The sequence below is a fragment of the Oncorhynchus nerka genome, linkage group LG18 (genome assembly GCF_034236695.1).
Source record: "Oncorhynchus nerka isolate Pitt River linkage group LG18, Oner_Uvic_2.0, whole genome shotgun sequence".
In the NCBI taxonomy this organism is placed as follows: Eukaryota; Metazoa; Chordata; class Actinopteri; order Salmoniformes; family Salmonidae; genus Oncorhynchus; species Oncorhynchus nerka.
Genome location: NC_088413.1, coordinates 75,518,314 through 75,532,837, shown reverse-complemented (window position 1 = coordinate 75,532,837; position 14,524 = coordinate 75,518,314).

Here is a 14,524-nt window from a genome sequence, read left to right as displayed (position 1 = left end):
AAATTATGTCAATTAGCCTATCAGAAGCTTCTAAAGCCATGACATCATTTTTGGGAATTTTCCAAGCTGTTTAAAGGCACAGTCAACTTAGTGTAAACAATTGTTGAAAAATGACTTGTGTCATGCACAAAGTAGATGTCCTAACTGACTTGCCAAAACTATAGTTTGTTAACAAGAAATTTGTGGAGTGGTTGAAAAATTAGTTTTAATGACACCAACCTAAGTGTATGTAAACTTCTGACTTCAACTGTATATGTTTACACTGAGCTGCTTTGAACTCGTGTCACAGCCGATGAGACTACTTGACAAGTTGTTGCTATATTAAGTCATTCTCCAAAACATATGTATTTTTTTGTTGCCATAACAGATCAAACCATTTGCAACAGTCAAGGTTAGCCCAATAATGGACTAAAGGTGCCTAACGTTACTCTGTATAGTCCAGGGAATTGATATGTTCTGTTTAAAGGCGAATTGGCTCTGGAAGCCAAAACAGCTAAATACCTCATCTACAGTAAATTTGAATCGATTCTCAATTGTGGTACGGTTCTAGAAACAAATCCTTTTACTGATATATCACATCAAAATCATTTCACAAATGCAAAATACACAGTTACTGTTTGGCGGTCAGTGCTGTTTAAGATTTAGGAAGGCTAATATGTTTTTTTTAATGATCATTGCCTTATTTTTATTACAGCATATTGGATGACTGTCATTCATATTCCATTCACCCAGCTCAATGTAACATCAATAGGTTATAGGCTACTTACTACATGATACTCAAATTGTCCATATACCTGTTATGAGATTTATAATGTAGGCACACTCTTGCCTGCATCCAGTTGATCTCGGGTGTAATCATTTGTCCAAACAGTTGCAAACGAGAGTTTCTATTTGAATAATTCAGGTAGGTTTATCCCCCGTTTCGTTTAAGATTTTTTTTTTCTACAGAATCGGCGGATTGAATACATCCCTGATCACCTGCACAAACCGTTCACTTTCATCAAATCAAATCAATTTATATAGTCCTTTGTACATCAGCTGATATCTCAAAGTGCTGTAAAGAAACCCAGCCTAAAACCCCAAACAGCAAGCAATGCAGGTGTAGAAGCATGGTGGCTAGGAAAAACTCCCTAGAAAGGCCAAAACCTAGGAAGAAACCTAGAGAGGAACCAGGCTATGTGGGGTGGCCAGTCCTCTTCTGGCTGTGCCGGGTGGAGATTATAACAGAACATGGCCAAGATGTTCAAATGTTCATAAATGACCAGCATGGTCGAATAATAATAAGGCAGAACAGTTGAAACTGGAGCAGCAGCACAGTCAGGTGGACTGGGGACAGCAAGGAGTCATCATGTCAGGTAGTCCTGGGACATGGTCCTAGGGCTCAGGTCAGTTGAAACTGGAGCAGCAACATGGCCAGGTGGACTGGGGACAGCAAGGAGTCATCATGTCAGGTAGTCCTGGGGCATGGTCCTAGGGCTCAGGTCCTCCGAGAGAGAGAAAGAACGAGAGAAGGAGAGAATTAGAGATCGCACATTTAGATTCACACAGGACACCGAATAGGACAGGAGAAGTACTCCAGATATAACAAACTGACCCTAGCCCCCCGACACATAAACTACTGCAGCATAAATACTGGAGGCTGAGACAGGAGGGGTCAGGAGACACTGTGGCCCCATCCGAGGACACCCCCGGACAGGGCCAAACAGGAAGGATAACTTTCATAGCAGACACATACAAACAGCATCATCACTTTTCTTGTTGTATAATTCCTTCTTGCATCTACGCACTCTTCTCCTCTCACCTTTTCCCTTCGCTGTTCTGCACAACACAACAGCTTTCTGTGACCAGGCAAAAAAACATTTCTAAGTCAAACCTTCATACCATAACCGCAAACCGCTACACACAGCCTACATCATTGTCACCATATTAGCAAATGTCATAGTCAACATAGCTACTAGAACTAACGCCTTAGTAAACCCGCTACAATCACGCAGTACAGTGTACAGCAAGCAGTTTAGCAGTTACACCGGCGGGCCCCCATGGCAGTAAATCCATAAAACAGGAAGCTTGACTTGGAAGAGTTCCAGTGTTGGATAGCCTAGCTAACACTAATAGCATGCCTCTCTGTTTGAGCTGGATGTTTGAGTAGGCTAAATTAGCTAAAGTGAATGAGATTACAACAAAATATATATCTCTCTCTCATCTCCTTAACTTGAAGAAATTAAGTTGTTCAACTATTTTATTTCTCTCTCTTTGAGTCAGCTACTCACCACATTTTATGCATTGTTAGCTACCTGTAGCTTATGCTTTCGGTACTAGATTCATTCTCTGATCCTTTGATTGGGTTGACAATATGTCAGTTCATGCTGCTGGGTTGGAGGGCGTCCTCTGGAATTCGTCATAATTACTGTGTAAGTCAATGGAAGTGGGTGATAACCATGAGCCTCCTAGGTTTTGTATTGAAGTCAATGTACCCAGAGGATGGGTTAGGATGGAAAATAGCTGTCCTCTGGCTACACCATGATTCTACCCCAGAGAGTACTGTTGAGGCTACTGTCGACATTCATTGCAAAACATTGTGTTTTACTAAGTTATTTTGTGACTTTTAGTGTAGTTTTATCTAAAAAGGAGAACTTTTTAATGTTTCACAATTTTTATGAAATTCACCGAGTGGGATGGTCATCCCTTTCTTCCCCTGAGGAGCCTTCACTGCTGTACATTGTTTTAAGGGAGTGAACACTATTTATAATAAGGGTTTCATGGAGAAAATCGTACTTCTCTGAAATGAAAATGGATGGCCCTCCCTTCAGCAAAATATATTTTACCTAAACAATCCCTGAATGTAATTTATTTTTTATTTTTAAAAAGACCCTCCTTTACCCAAAATAATAATTAAACATAAAGTGGATAGCAGAGAACATGCGTACCGTTTACCCTCACTTCCTGGACAGACCACAGCTTTAGATATGCAGTTATAGAAACAGTTACTGAAATTACAGGCTAAGAATGGACAGAGATAGCCTATGTGTTCATTTGATCATATTTCTCTAATGCCAAATCTGTGTGTCTTGTTTGCAACGAAATTGTCCCCGTTTGGATATAATAAAATCTGAGAAGTCATTAGGAATCTGAGCATGGTACTTTCAAAAGTTAGGTTTACCCTTTTCACCCCAGACAGAGTAGGCCTACCGACACAAAAAAATGTAAGCTTTAAACTGCTGGCTACTCTTCCGTTGCTTAACCCAACATTTACATTTAAGTCATTTAGCAGACGCTCTTATCCAGAGCGACTTACAAATTGGACGAGAGAAAGTCACAAGTGTTTCCCTAAAAGCTGTCTGGGTTTAAACATCTCCTATTGTACAGAAAGTGAATAGCTTAATCAATTGATAGTGACAGAATTAGATTACTTCCCAAACAAAGTCAATTTTTTAGTCTCCTTGGCTATAGAAGGTTGTAGTTCCACCTCTTTGGTTGGAATATCCATTGCCGTGTGTAATGCAGCCTAGTTTTATTTACACCATCCCAGCAGCCATCTTAGAAATATAACTACTCTGTGCTTCTCCCAGCATGCACTTCATAGCCTATAAGCTATAGATCATTTGATTGAGACTACACTAAATAGCTGATAGGCGCACTTGATATTGCGCGCACAGCGAAGAATCAGAGATGAGGTGTGGCATTGGGCACACATCGATATACACGGAAGAAAAATATAAACGCAACATGTAAAGTGTTGGTCCCATTTTTCATGAGCTGAAATAAAACACCCCCTCATTCTGATTGGCTGGGCCTGGCTCCCCATTGTGTGGGCCTATGTCCTCCCAAGCCCACCCGTGGCTGTGACCTTGTCCAGTCATGTGAAATCCATAGATTAGGGCTTAATGAATTCATTTAAATTGATTTTCCTGACCTGTAACTCAGTAAACTATTTGAAATTGTTGCAGGTTGCATTTATTTTTGTTCAGTGTAGATGATTTGGGATAATGATGATCGGCACCAGACAGCGCATCGGTATCAGAATTAAAAGTGCAGCCAGAATACTAGACTGTGCCATTTCTAGACCTTATCTATTGATAGTAGACACACAACTGATCCAAATAACAAGGCTTTTTCTGCCATTATTCAAATGACATTTTCACCCCAGTTTACAGCCTAGAGTACAATTGTACTCACTTGAAAACAATAATGCATATATTGATTGCATTGCGGTGTTGTAAGCTAGTCTAGGTAGGATCATTTATTGGCCCTGACGCCATACAAATGTAATTTAGTGAGGTGAGCCAGCTGGAAAAAATAAATAATACCCCCCAAAAAATGTAACCCTTGTAATGATACTAAACAACCTTTGTACAACACCTAGCAACCTCACCAAGAGATGTTAGCCTTTTGGTATTGTAGCGAACGGTGGGGTGTGGAATACAACTCTGGTCTCTAGCGTGAAAGGGAATTGTAACGTGCCTCATATAGCAAAGTTTGCTACACTGTTCCCTACGTACTTGAAGACACATCAACTCGGAGATTCTAACCAGCGACCTTTCAGTTATTGGCCCAACACTCTTAACCACTATGCTACCTGCCCCCCTCATCATGACTCATATAGCGAGGATTGTGACAGTATAATGATTTTATAATGACAGTCACAGGGACCAGGATTTGAGTCCCATTCAGGGTACCCCTCCCCCCTAATCCATTGTATTGGTGTCAGGTGTTGGACAGCAACATTGAAAGGATGTCACCGTACATTTGTGTTAGGCTAGCAGTGTATTGCACATGTGATGGCAGAGTATGCAAAACAAATGTGCACCCTATTGATACAAATCATCATGATATCATTCTGCCAGTTAGGCCTACTTTGCAGTCATTTAATTGGGAAGGTTTTTGGAGAAAAATGTTGAATCACCAGATTTTATAGAGCTGGTAGGCTACACTGTACAGTGCCTTCGGAATGTATTCAGACCGCTTGCAGGTGCATCTTGTTTCCTTTGATCATCCTTGAGATGTTTCTACAACTTGATTGGAGTCCACCTGTGGTAAATTCAATTGATTGGACATGATTTGGAAAGGCCCACACCTGTCTATATAAGGTCCCACAGTTGACAGTGCATGTCAAAGCAAAAACCAAGCCATGAGGTCGAAGGTATTGTCTGTAGAGCTCCGGGGACAAGATTGTGCCGAGGCACAGATCTGGGGGAGGGTACCAAAAAATGTCTGCAGCATTGAAGGTCCCCAAAGAACACAGTGGCCTCCATCATTCTTAAATGGAAGTAGTTTGGAACCAACACGACTCTTCCTAGAGCTGGCTGCCTGGCAAAAGTAAGCAGTCAGTGGAGAATGGGATTGATCAGGGTGGTCCCTACGGTGTAGCATGGTGGTGGCAGCATGCTGTGGGGATGTTTTTCAGCGGCAGGGACTGGGAGACTAGTCAGGATCGAGGGAAAGATGAACATAGCAAAATACAGAGAGATCCTTGATGAAAACCTACTCCAGAGCACTCAGGATCTCAGACTGGGGAGAAGGTTCACCTTCAAACAGGACAATGACCCTAAGCACAAGACAATGTAGGAGTGCCTTCGGGACAAGTCTCTGAATGTCCTTGAGTGGCCCAGCCAGAGCCCGGACTTGAACCTGATCGAACATCTCTAGAGAGACCTGAAAATAGCTGTGCAGCGATGCTCCCCATCTAACCTGACAGAGCTTGAGAGGATCTGTAGAGAGTAATAGGAGAAACTCTCCAAATACAGGTGTGCCCAGGTTGTAGCGTCGTACCCAAGAAGACTCGAGGCTGTAATCGCTGTCAAAGGTGATTCAAAAAGTACTGAGGAAAGGGTCTGAATATTTATGTACAGTTGAAGTTGGAAATTTACGTAGACTTAGGTTGGAGTCATTACAACTTGTTTTTCAACCACTCCACAAATTTATTGTATACAAACTATAGTTTTGGGAAGTCGGTTAGGACATCTACTTTGTGCACGACACACAATTTTTCCAACAATTGTTTACAGGCAGATTATTTCACTTATGATTAACTGTATCACAATTGCAGTGGGTCAGGAGTTTACATACACTAAGTTGACTGTGCCTTTAAACAGCTTGGTACTTTATTGTTACCCAGTAAGGATTTGAAATTGAGAAGAAATCATCTGCATTGAACCTTCTTTAAAATAAACTAAGACCATCAGAACCCAAAATATAAGCTTGTTTTACTCAATTGTTTTGGATACAATGTAATTGTAAACAAACACTCTATAACACTCTATGGTTAAAGCTATAATTCTGATCTCACGGATAGTCTGTCCTTGCATCCATAGCCCCCGTCTATGAATTTGCGAGTGGTTACATTTCTCCAGCTCCATCCATAAGAAGTTTAACCAAAAAGGTGGCGGGGTGGCCTCTTTATTGTTTGATTGCCCCTTTTAATGAAATGTTGCGAATCGGTTATGTGAAGGCTGTGACAAGAGGACACTTTGCAGTAGCCTCCAGAAATGTCAGAGCCTATGTGTAATGAACCATGAATGGAAGCATAAAGCCATACAGGAAGTCCTCTTCCACAAAGTGCCCTGCTGGTTACTTGCACTGCCTGCTTTGTCACTCTCTTTATTCTGAATTAATAATCCTCTTTTAAATATGCAATTCATGAAAAAGCAGAAGAATATGTGCACTTGGGTAGTAATAAGAGTTTATGTGGGAAAGTGCTCTTTGGTCTTTGGACATCAGATGCAATGTTGTACACTGGAGCAACAAGAATATCCGAGATGGTTTTGTTTTGATTACTGAGCAGATGGAAGCCATAAGACTCTGACCTTACCCTAAGTGATTGTTTTGTGGACGATCGTTGGCCCCTAACTTAATAGCCGAGGTAGCAGAGCCTGCGTTTACACAGGCAGCCCAGTTCTGATCTTTATGAAGCAAAGCCAGGTCAGACAGGAAGCCCCAGTTTCATCAGCTGATGTTGCACCAATTAGATTCATCACACTACCTTAACATGGAGGTCTATGTAGTTAGATTCATCACACTAGCTTAACATGGTGGTCTATGTAGTTAGATTCATCACACTAGCTTAACATGGAGGTCTATGTAGTTAGATTCATCACACTAGCTTAACATGGTGGTCTATGTAGTTAGATTCATCACCCTACCTTAACATGGAGGTCTATGTAGTTATATTCATCACCCTACCTTAATAACATGGAGGTCTATGTAGTTATATTCATCACCCTACCTTAATAACATGGAGGTCTATGTAGTTATATTCATCACCCTACCGTAATAACATGGAGGTCTATGTAGTTATATTCATCACACTACCTTAATAACATGGAGGTCTATGTAGTTATATTCATCACACTACCTTAACATGTAGGTCTATGTAGTTATATTCATCACACTACCTTAACATGGAGGTCTATGTAGTTATATTCATCACACTACCTTAACATGGAGGTCTATGTAGTTATATTCATCACACTAGCTTAACATGGAGGTCTATGTAGTTATATTCATCACACTACCTTAATAACATGGAGGTCTATGTAGTTAGATTCATCACCCTAGCTTAACATGGAGGTCTATGTAGTTATATTCATCACACTACCTTAATAACATGGAGGTCTATGTAGTTATATTCATCACACTACCTTAATAACATGGAGGTCTATGTAGTTATATTCATCACACTACCTTAATAACATGGAGGTCTATGTAGTTATATTCATCACACTACCGTAATAACATGGAGGTCTATGTAGTTATATTCATCACACTACCGTAATAACATGGAGGTCTATGTAGTTATATTCACTCAACATGGAGGTCTACCATCACACTAGTAATAACATGGAGGTCTATGTAGTTATATTCATCACACTACCTTAATAACATGGAGGTCTATGTAGTTATATTCATCACACTACCTTAACATGGAGGTCTATGTAGTTATATTCATCACACTAGCTTAATAACATGGAGGTCTATGTAGTTATATTCATCACACTACCTTAATAACATGGAGGTCTTAATAATTCATCACCCTACCTTAACATGAGGTCTATGTAGTTATATTCATCACACTACCTTAATAACATGGAGGTCTATGTAGTTATATTCATCACACTACCGTAATAACATGGAGGTCTATGTAGTTAGATTCATCACACTACCTTAATAACATGGAGGTCTATGTAGTTATATTCATCACCCTACCGTAATAACATGGAGGTCTATGTAGTTATATTCATCACACTACCGTAATAACATGGAGGTCTATGTAGTTATATTCATCACACTACCTTAACATGGAGGTCTATGTAGTTATATTCATCACACTACCTTAATAACATGGAGGTCTATGTAGTTAGATTCATCACCCTACCTTAACATGGAGGTCTATGTAGTTAGATTCATCACACTACCTTAATAACATGGAGGTCTATGTAGTTATATTCATCACCCTACCGTAATAACATGGAGGTCTATGTAGTTATATTCATCACCCTACCTTAACATGGAGGTCTATGTAGTTAGATTCATCACACTACCTTAATAACATGGAGGTCTATGTAGTTATATTCATCACCCTACCGTAATAACATGGAGGTCTATGTAGTTATATTCATCACCCTACCTTAACATGGAGGTCTATGTAGTTAGATTCATCACACTAGTTTAACATGGAGGTCTATGTAGTTATATTCATCACACTACCTTAACATGGAGGTCTATGTAGTTAGATTCATCACACTAGCTTAACATGGTGGTCTATGTAGTTAGATTCACATCCTCTGATGGCCACAATGCGCTGGTGGTTCTTGGTGACATGCTGTTGCTGTAACATGCGTTACTCGCCATCACCATGCGTGTCTGTTTTTCTGAATTCTGAGCTACCCTGAAGCTGCAGAGCCTAATGCCAATGTATTGCATTGCCACCTGCATTGCTTGCTATTTGGGGTTTTAGGCTGGGTTTCTGTACAGCACTTTGAGATATCAGCTGATGTACAAAGGGCTATATAAATCAAATCAAATCAAATGTATTTATATAGCCCTTCGTACATCAGCTGATATATCAAAGTGCTGTACAGAAACCCAGCCTAAAACCCCAAACAGCAAGCAATGCAGGTGTAGAAGCACGGTGGCTAGGAAAAACTCCCTAGAAAGGCCAACACCTAGGAAGAAACCTAGAGAGGAACCAGGCTATGTGGGGTGGCCAGTCCTCTTCTGGCTGTGCCGAGTGGAGATTATAACAGAACATGGCCAAGATGTTCAAATGTTCATAAATGACCAGCACGGTCGAATAATAATAAGGCAGAACAGTTGAAACTGGAGCAGCAGCGCGGCCAGGTGGACTGGGGACAGCAAGGAGTCATCATGTCAGGTAGTCCTGGGGCACGGTCCTAGGGCTCAGGTCTGGAGCAGCAGCGCGGCCAGGTGGACTGGGGACAGCAAGGAGTCATCATGTCAGGTAGTCCTGGGGCATGGTCCTAGGGCTCAGGTCTGGAGCAGCAGCATGGCCAGGTGGACTGGGGACAGCAAGGAGTCATCATGTCAGGTAGTCCTGGGGCACGGTCCTAGGCACGGCACACTTAGATTCACACAAAATAAATTTGATTTGATATTGATATTTGATTTGATATTGATATTTGATTTGATATTGATATTTGATTTGATATTGCCAACCTAATGTATTGTCATTTACTTTCCAGTAAGTGGTTAAATGAATACGTGATGTTTTCTGTCTGAATTCCACTAAATGTTCTTTTGAGCAATCAGGTCAGCTCTTTTGCCAACAATTGACAAAATATCAGAATTGGGCTGTCTGTGTAACACAGCCAGAGCTGGATGCAGATGGGTCACAATGGATGCCCAGCATCAGGGTCTGTTCCAAAGGGTGCAGCATTACAGAACGTCCAGAGAGAAATGTATTCAAATCAAATCAAATCTTGTGTAGAACCGATGTGACTGACTGGCAATGATATGACTGACTGGCAATGATATGACTGACTGGCAATGATATGACTGACTGGCAATGATATGACTGAGTAATCTATGAAGTTCTGAGCGTTTCACTGAATACACTATTGTTCTCACTGGTAGTGGCACTAAAAAAAAACAGACTAAAGCCATCGTTAATTTATCTTTTTGCTTATTTATTCTCATCCCTTTTTCTTCGATCACGCCATCAGTTTAGGGGAATGTGTTTTTTTATTTTTTATTTTAATCAATTTCAATCTTGATGATTCTCATTCACTTTTATCAATATCTGAAATAGCTTGTCAAGACCTTTACTGTTCCTCTTAGTTCCAAGCCAAACAGTAGTAAAGCACTGGCAGCTCGTTCCTATTTATTGTGTTGCACTGAAAAAATATATATAAACACAACATGCAACAGTTTGCCCACATGACACCATACACCCTGTCTGGCCGGTACAGTTGAAACCAGGGTTTCATCTGTGAAGAGCACACTTCTCCAGCGTGCCAGTGGCCATGGAAGGTGAGCATTTGCCCACGGAAGTTAGTTACCATGCCGAATTGCAGTCAGGTCAAGACCCTGGTGAGGACGACAAGCATGTACAGTGGTTCCTCCTTTAAAAGTTGCGGCAGACTGCGGCCCACCCTGCATGCTGCTGCAGCATTCTGTGGCACGTCATTTAATTCTCTGCCATTTTCTTCTGTTACTGCAAGTTATTGCTAGTTTGACCACCAGAGAGCATCTTTGAGAAGCATTTGATGGTATTCCGTATTGACATTACCAGATAATTTAAAACCTTTTTTGTAATTACATAGTATATGGGATTGATTTTAAGAAATTTGGCTTAATTAATTAGATTAATATTATGGTGTTTCATTTCCATTAAGAGAAAAATTGTCCGTTTGTAAATTCAGACCGTTTCGCTCTCGAAGCGCACACTGGACTTTCGGGCCGGGGACTAGGGTTCCTTTGAGGGTTCTGGCCTTACAACGGCAGTCAAGTACCCAAGCTAACGTTGGCTAGCTACTTCCAGACACAAATGAGACAACTCTGACCATTTTACTTGCCCTAGCAGACCAGTGCGTTGGTGACTGTAAATGTGCTGCTGGAAACAATTGAATTACATATTTTTCTGACGTTGAATATGGCCGGTGTCAGTAAACGAGTGTTGAGTGCTCGTAAAGTAATTATTCTGCGCTCTGGTACACTCAGACGAGAGTGCTCTGAAATCCGTGTAGATAGTAGGCTGGACACATTACATTTTTAACAATGTTATTTTCTGATAAAAACTACTTCATTGCATCCGCCGCGGAGCCCAGTTTCATAATATGATCATATTTTCAGCTGATTGCTGTCGTTTTTGAAGTAATCGCGAAATATCTTATTTTAGTGTATTTTTCACCCTGCCATCTCCTATTAGCTCTATTGAGCACCGTGGCACCAACTCATCTTCCGAACGTTCTATTCCCATCTTATTGTTCAACGTCACAATTCCTGCTTCGCTATTGTTGGCAATGAGACCTGCTCACGTTGTTTTGTAGTTAAAATGTAAACAAATAAAATAATATTGGAGCTCTGCGGTCTTCCCATTGTTTCCAATCAGGAAAATGTAGGCATGTCTGTCTTTCGCCAAATATCTCGCAATGTGTATATTTAGATGTTTTTCAAATCGGGTGTAGCTGGTGTGATATGGCTAGGTAGTTAGCGGGGTTTTCAAATCGGGTGTAGCTGGTGTGAAATGGCTAGGTAGTTAGCGGGGTTTTCAAATCGGGTGTAGCTGGTGTGAAATGGCTAGGTAGTTAGCGGGGTTTTCAAATCGGGTGTAGCTGGTGTGATATGGCTAGGTAGTTAGCGGTGTTTTCAAATCGGGTGTAGCTGGTGTGAAATGGCTAGGTAGTTAGCGGGGGTGCGAGCCAATAGCGTTTCAATTGGTGACGTCACTCGCTCTGAACTAGTTGTTCCCCTTACTCTGCAAGGGCCATGGCTTTTGTGGAGAGATGGATAATGATGCTTCGAGGGTGGCTGTTGTCTATGTCTGCAGAGGGTCCCTGGTTCGAGCCCAGGTAGGGGAGAGGAGAGGGACGGAAGCAAAACTGTTACATGGGCACCATTTTAATCAGGAGAATCTCCTCTTTGTAATTATGTAACTCTGGGCAGCGAGCTCGTTTGTCATCGATCACTAGACTAGAAAATGACGGAAGCTTTTATTTTTTCATTACGCAGACATAAGCACAGTTGACACCATCGAGGTGTGGATGTTTACTTTCTACACAGGTTGTTTTTTTTATTCAGTTTCGCCCGATGAACAGATTGTAGTGGTAAAATAAAAGGGATACATTTTTTATGGAATTCTAAGCATCACTCCAGTCAAAACAGACACATCATCATTAAAATAATGGACTGAAAAATAATAATGTCTCAGAGATTCATACCTGAACCGCACCTTTATTTGCCAAGGAAGAGTAAAGGATCAGTGAATATATTCATTGTATTAATGCTACAATGTGGGGATCTCATGCGTGGTAATAACTACAGTACATGTGCATCCTTGGCACAATAAAGTTGATTATATTCTACTCCCAACTTATTGGCTTCATTAATGCCACTCAGACTTTAAGTTGATACAATTTTATTTTACCTTTATTTAACTAGGCAAGTCAGTTAAGAACAAATTCTTATTTTCAATGACAGCCTAGGAACAGTGGGTTAACTGCCTGTTCAGGGGCAGAACGACAGATGTCAACCTTGTCAGCTTGGGGATTTGAACTTGCAACCTTTCTGTTAGTAGTCCAACACTCTAACCACTAGGCTACCCTGCCACCCCAGTCACTATGATAGCTGAGGTTCACAGATAGGTTCTGAACTAATATTCATACCAAACGTTTTAGGGTCCATACACAGATCAGCTACATACTGTAGCTAGCTACACATCCATAGGCATACAGTTATTTTTATCCTCCACTACAAAGTAAGCAAGTAAATGGTTAGCTAGCTATGTTACTTCAGCTGCATTGCAAGGCGAGCTTGCACAATTGTACATTCAATTTACATTCAAGTCACATGCAAAGCTGTCAGTTCTTAAACTTGCTCTGATGTTGAGGATAACTTGTTTCATATGGCCACGCTACAATCCTCAAACACATCAGCCACTACCTAGAATCAAGCCAAATGCCACAGCTGTGAAATGTACTGGTCTGTTTCGAGGGAAAACGGCCACTGAAAGCAAAACCAACGTCAGCTGTTGGTGGATCCACAGCTGCAATAGATTTGAAGAGCTCCCTGGCTTCTCTCTTATCACACTTGAGTATTTACAGGGTGAGGGACAGTAACTCCTGTTTTAGGAGTCAGCCGCTGTCACACCGAGGGGTTTTGTATGTCTCTTATCTTCCACTGAAAAGCACAGAGCACATGGCATAAAGTGTCCTTCAAAGTGACAGATGAATTAAATTGGGCATCTCCTCACTTCAGATCTTCAGAAAGACCCTACTAGTCAGAGGTCCATTGTTCCTGATGGTTTTTGAGAGGCATGTCAACCTTTTATATACTGGCGTAGAAAAGCTGTCAACTAAGGGCCAGGTTGGAACTGAAAAATGTCCATGTGAGTTGATGTGATGAGATCTAAAATGCTGACCGCAAGTAGACTCCCAATCACTCACTCACTCACTCACACTCACTCACTCACTCACTCACTCACTCTCTCTTTCTCTCACTCACTCTCTCTTTCTCTCACTCACTCACTCTCTTTCACTCACTCACTCACTCACACACTCACGCTCTCTCTCACATTCTTACTCTCACTCACACACACAATGGTTTGTTTCAAGACCTCCTCTCACTCTCTCTCACAAACACACACACACACACACACACTGACAGACACACACACTGGTTAGTTTCAAGTCTCCACTCACTCAATCACTCACTCACACTGGTTAGTTTCAAGTCTCCACACACACACACACACACACACACACACACACTCACAACACAGTGGTTAGTTTCAAGTCTCTTGTCACTTGCTCACTCTCTCAGCTCCATCTGTCACTGTCCCTGGCATCTTGCCCTTCTCTTTGAAGATGAGCTGAAGCTAACTTGACTTCCTGTGTCATCTCCTATCTGAACAGAGGTTGTGAACTGTAATCTACAAATCATCTACATATCTGTGCACACAAATGTGTATAAATGAATGTTCACATTTTCTGCCTGTTGAGTTCATGGCAAGCATCAAACAGTTTGAAGTTTGTGTACGTCTTCTGTACATTCAAGCATTCAACACCTGACATGCTGCGCCAATATTAATGGTAAATAACGTTGGATGTAGTAACTACACTACTGTACTTTATTAACTGATTTTGAAGCTTTTGTAAACTTCTCAAATTGGTGTGATGTGTATCTCTCTCTATCCTGCTTTATAGTTATCATGAAAGTTCTTTCAAAGCAGTGGTGGAAAAAGTACTCAATTGTTATACTTGAGTAAAAGTAAAGATACCATAATAGAAAATGACTCAAGTGAAAGTGAAAGTCACCCAGTAAAATACTACTTGAGTAAAAGTATTTGGTT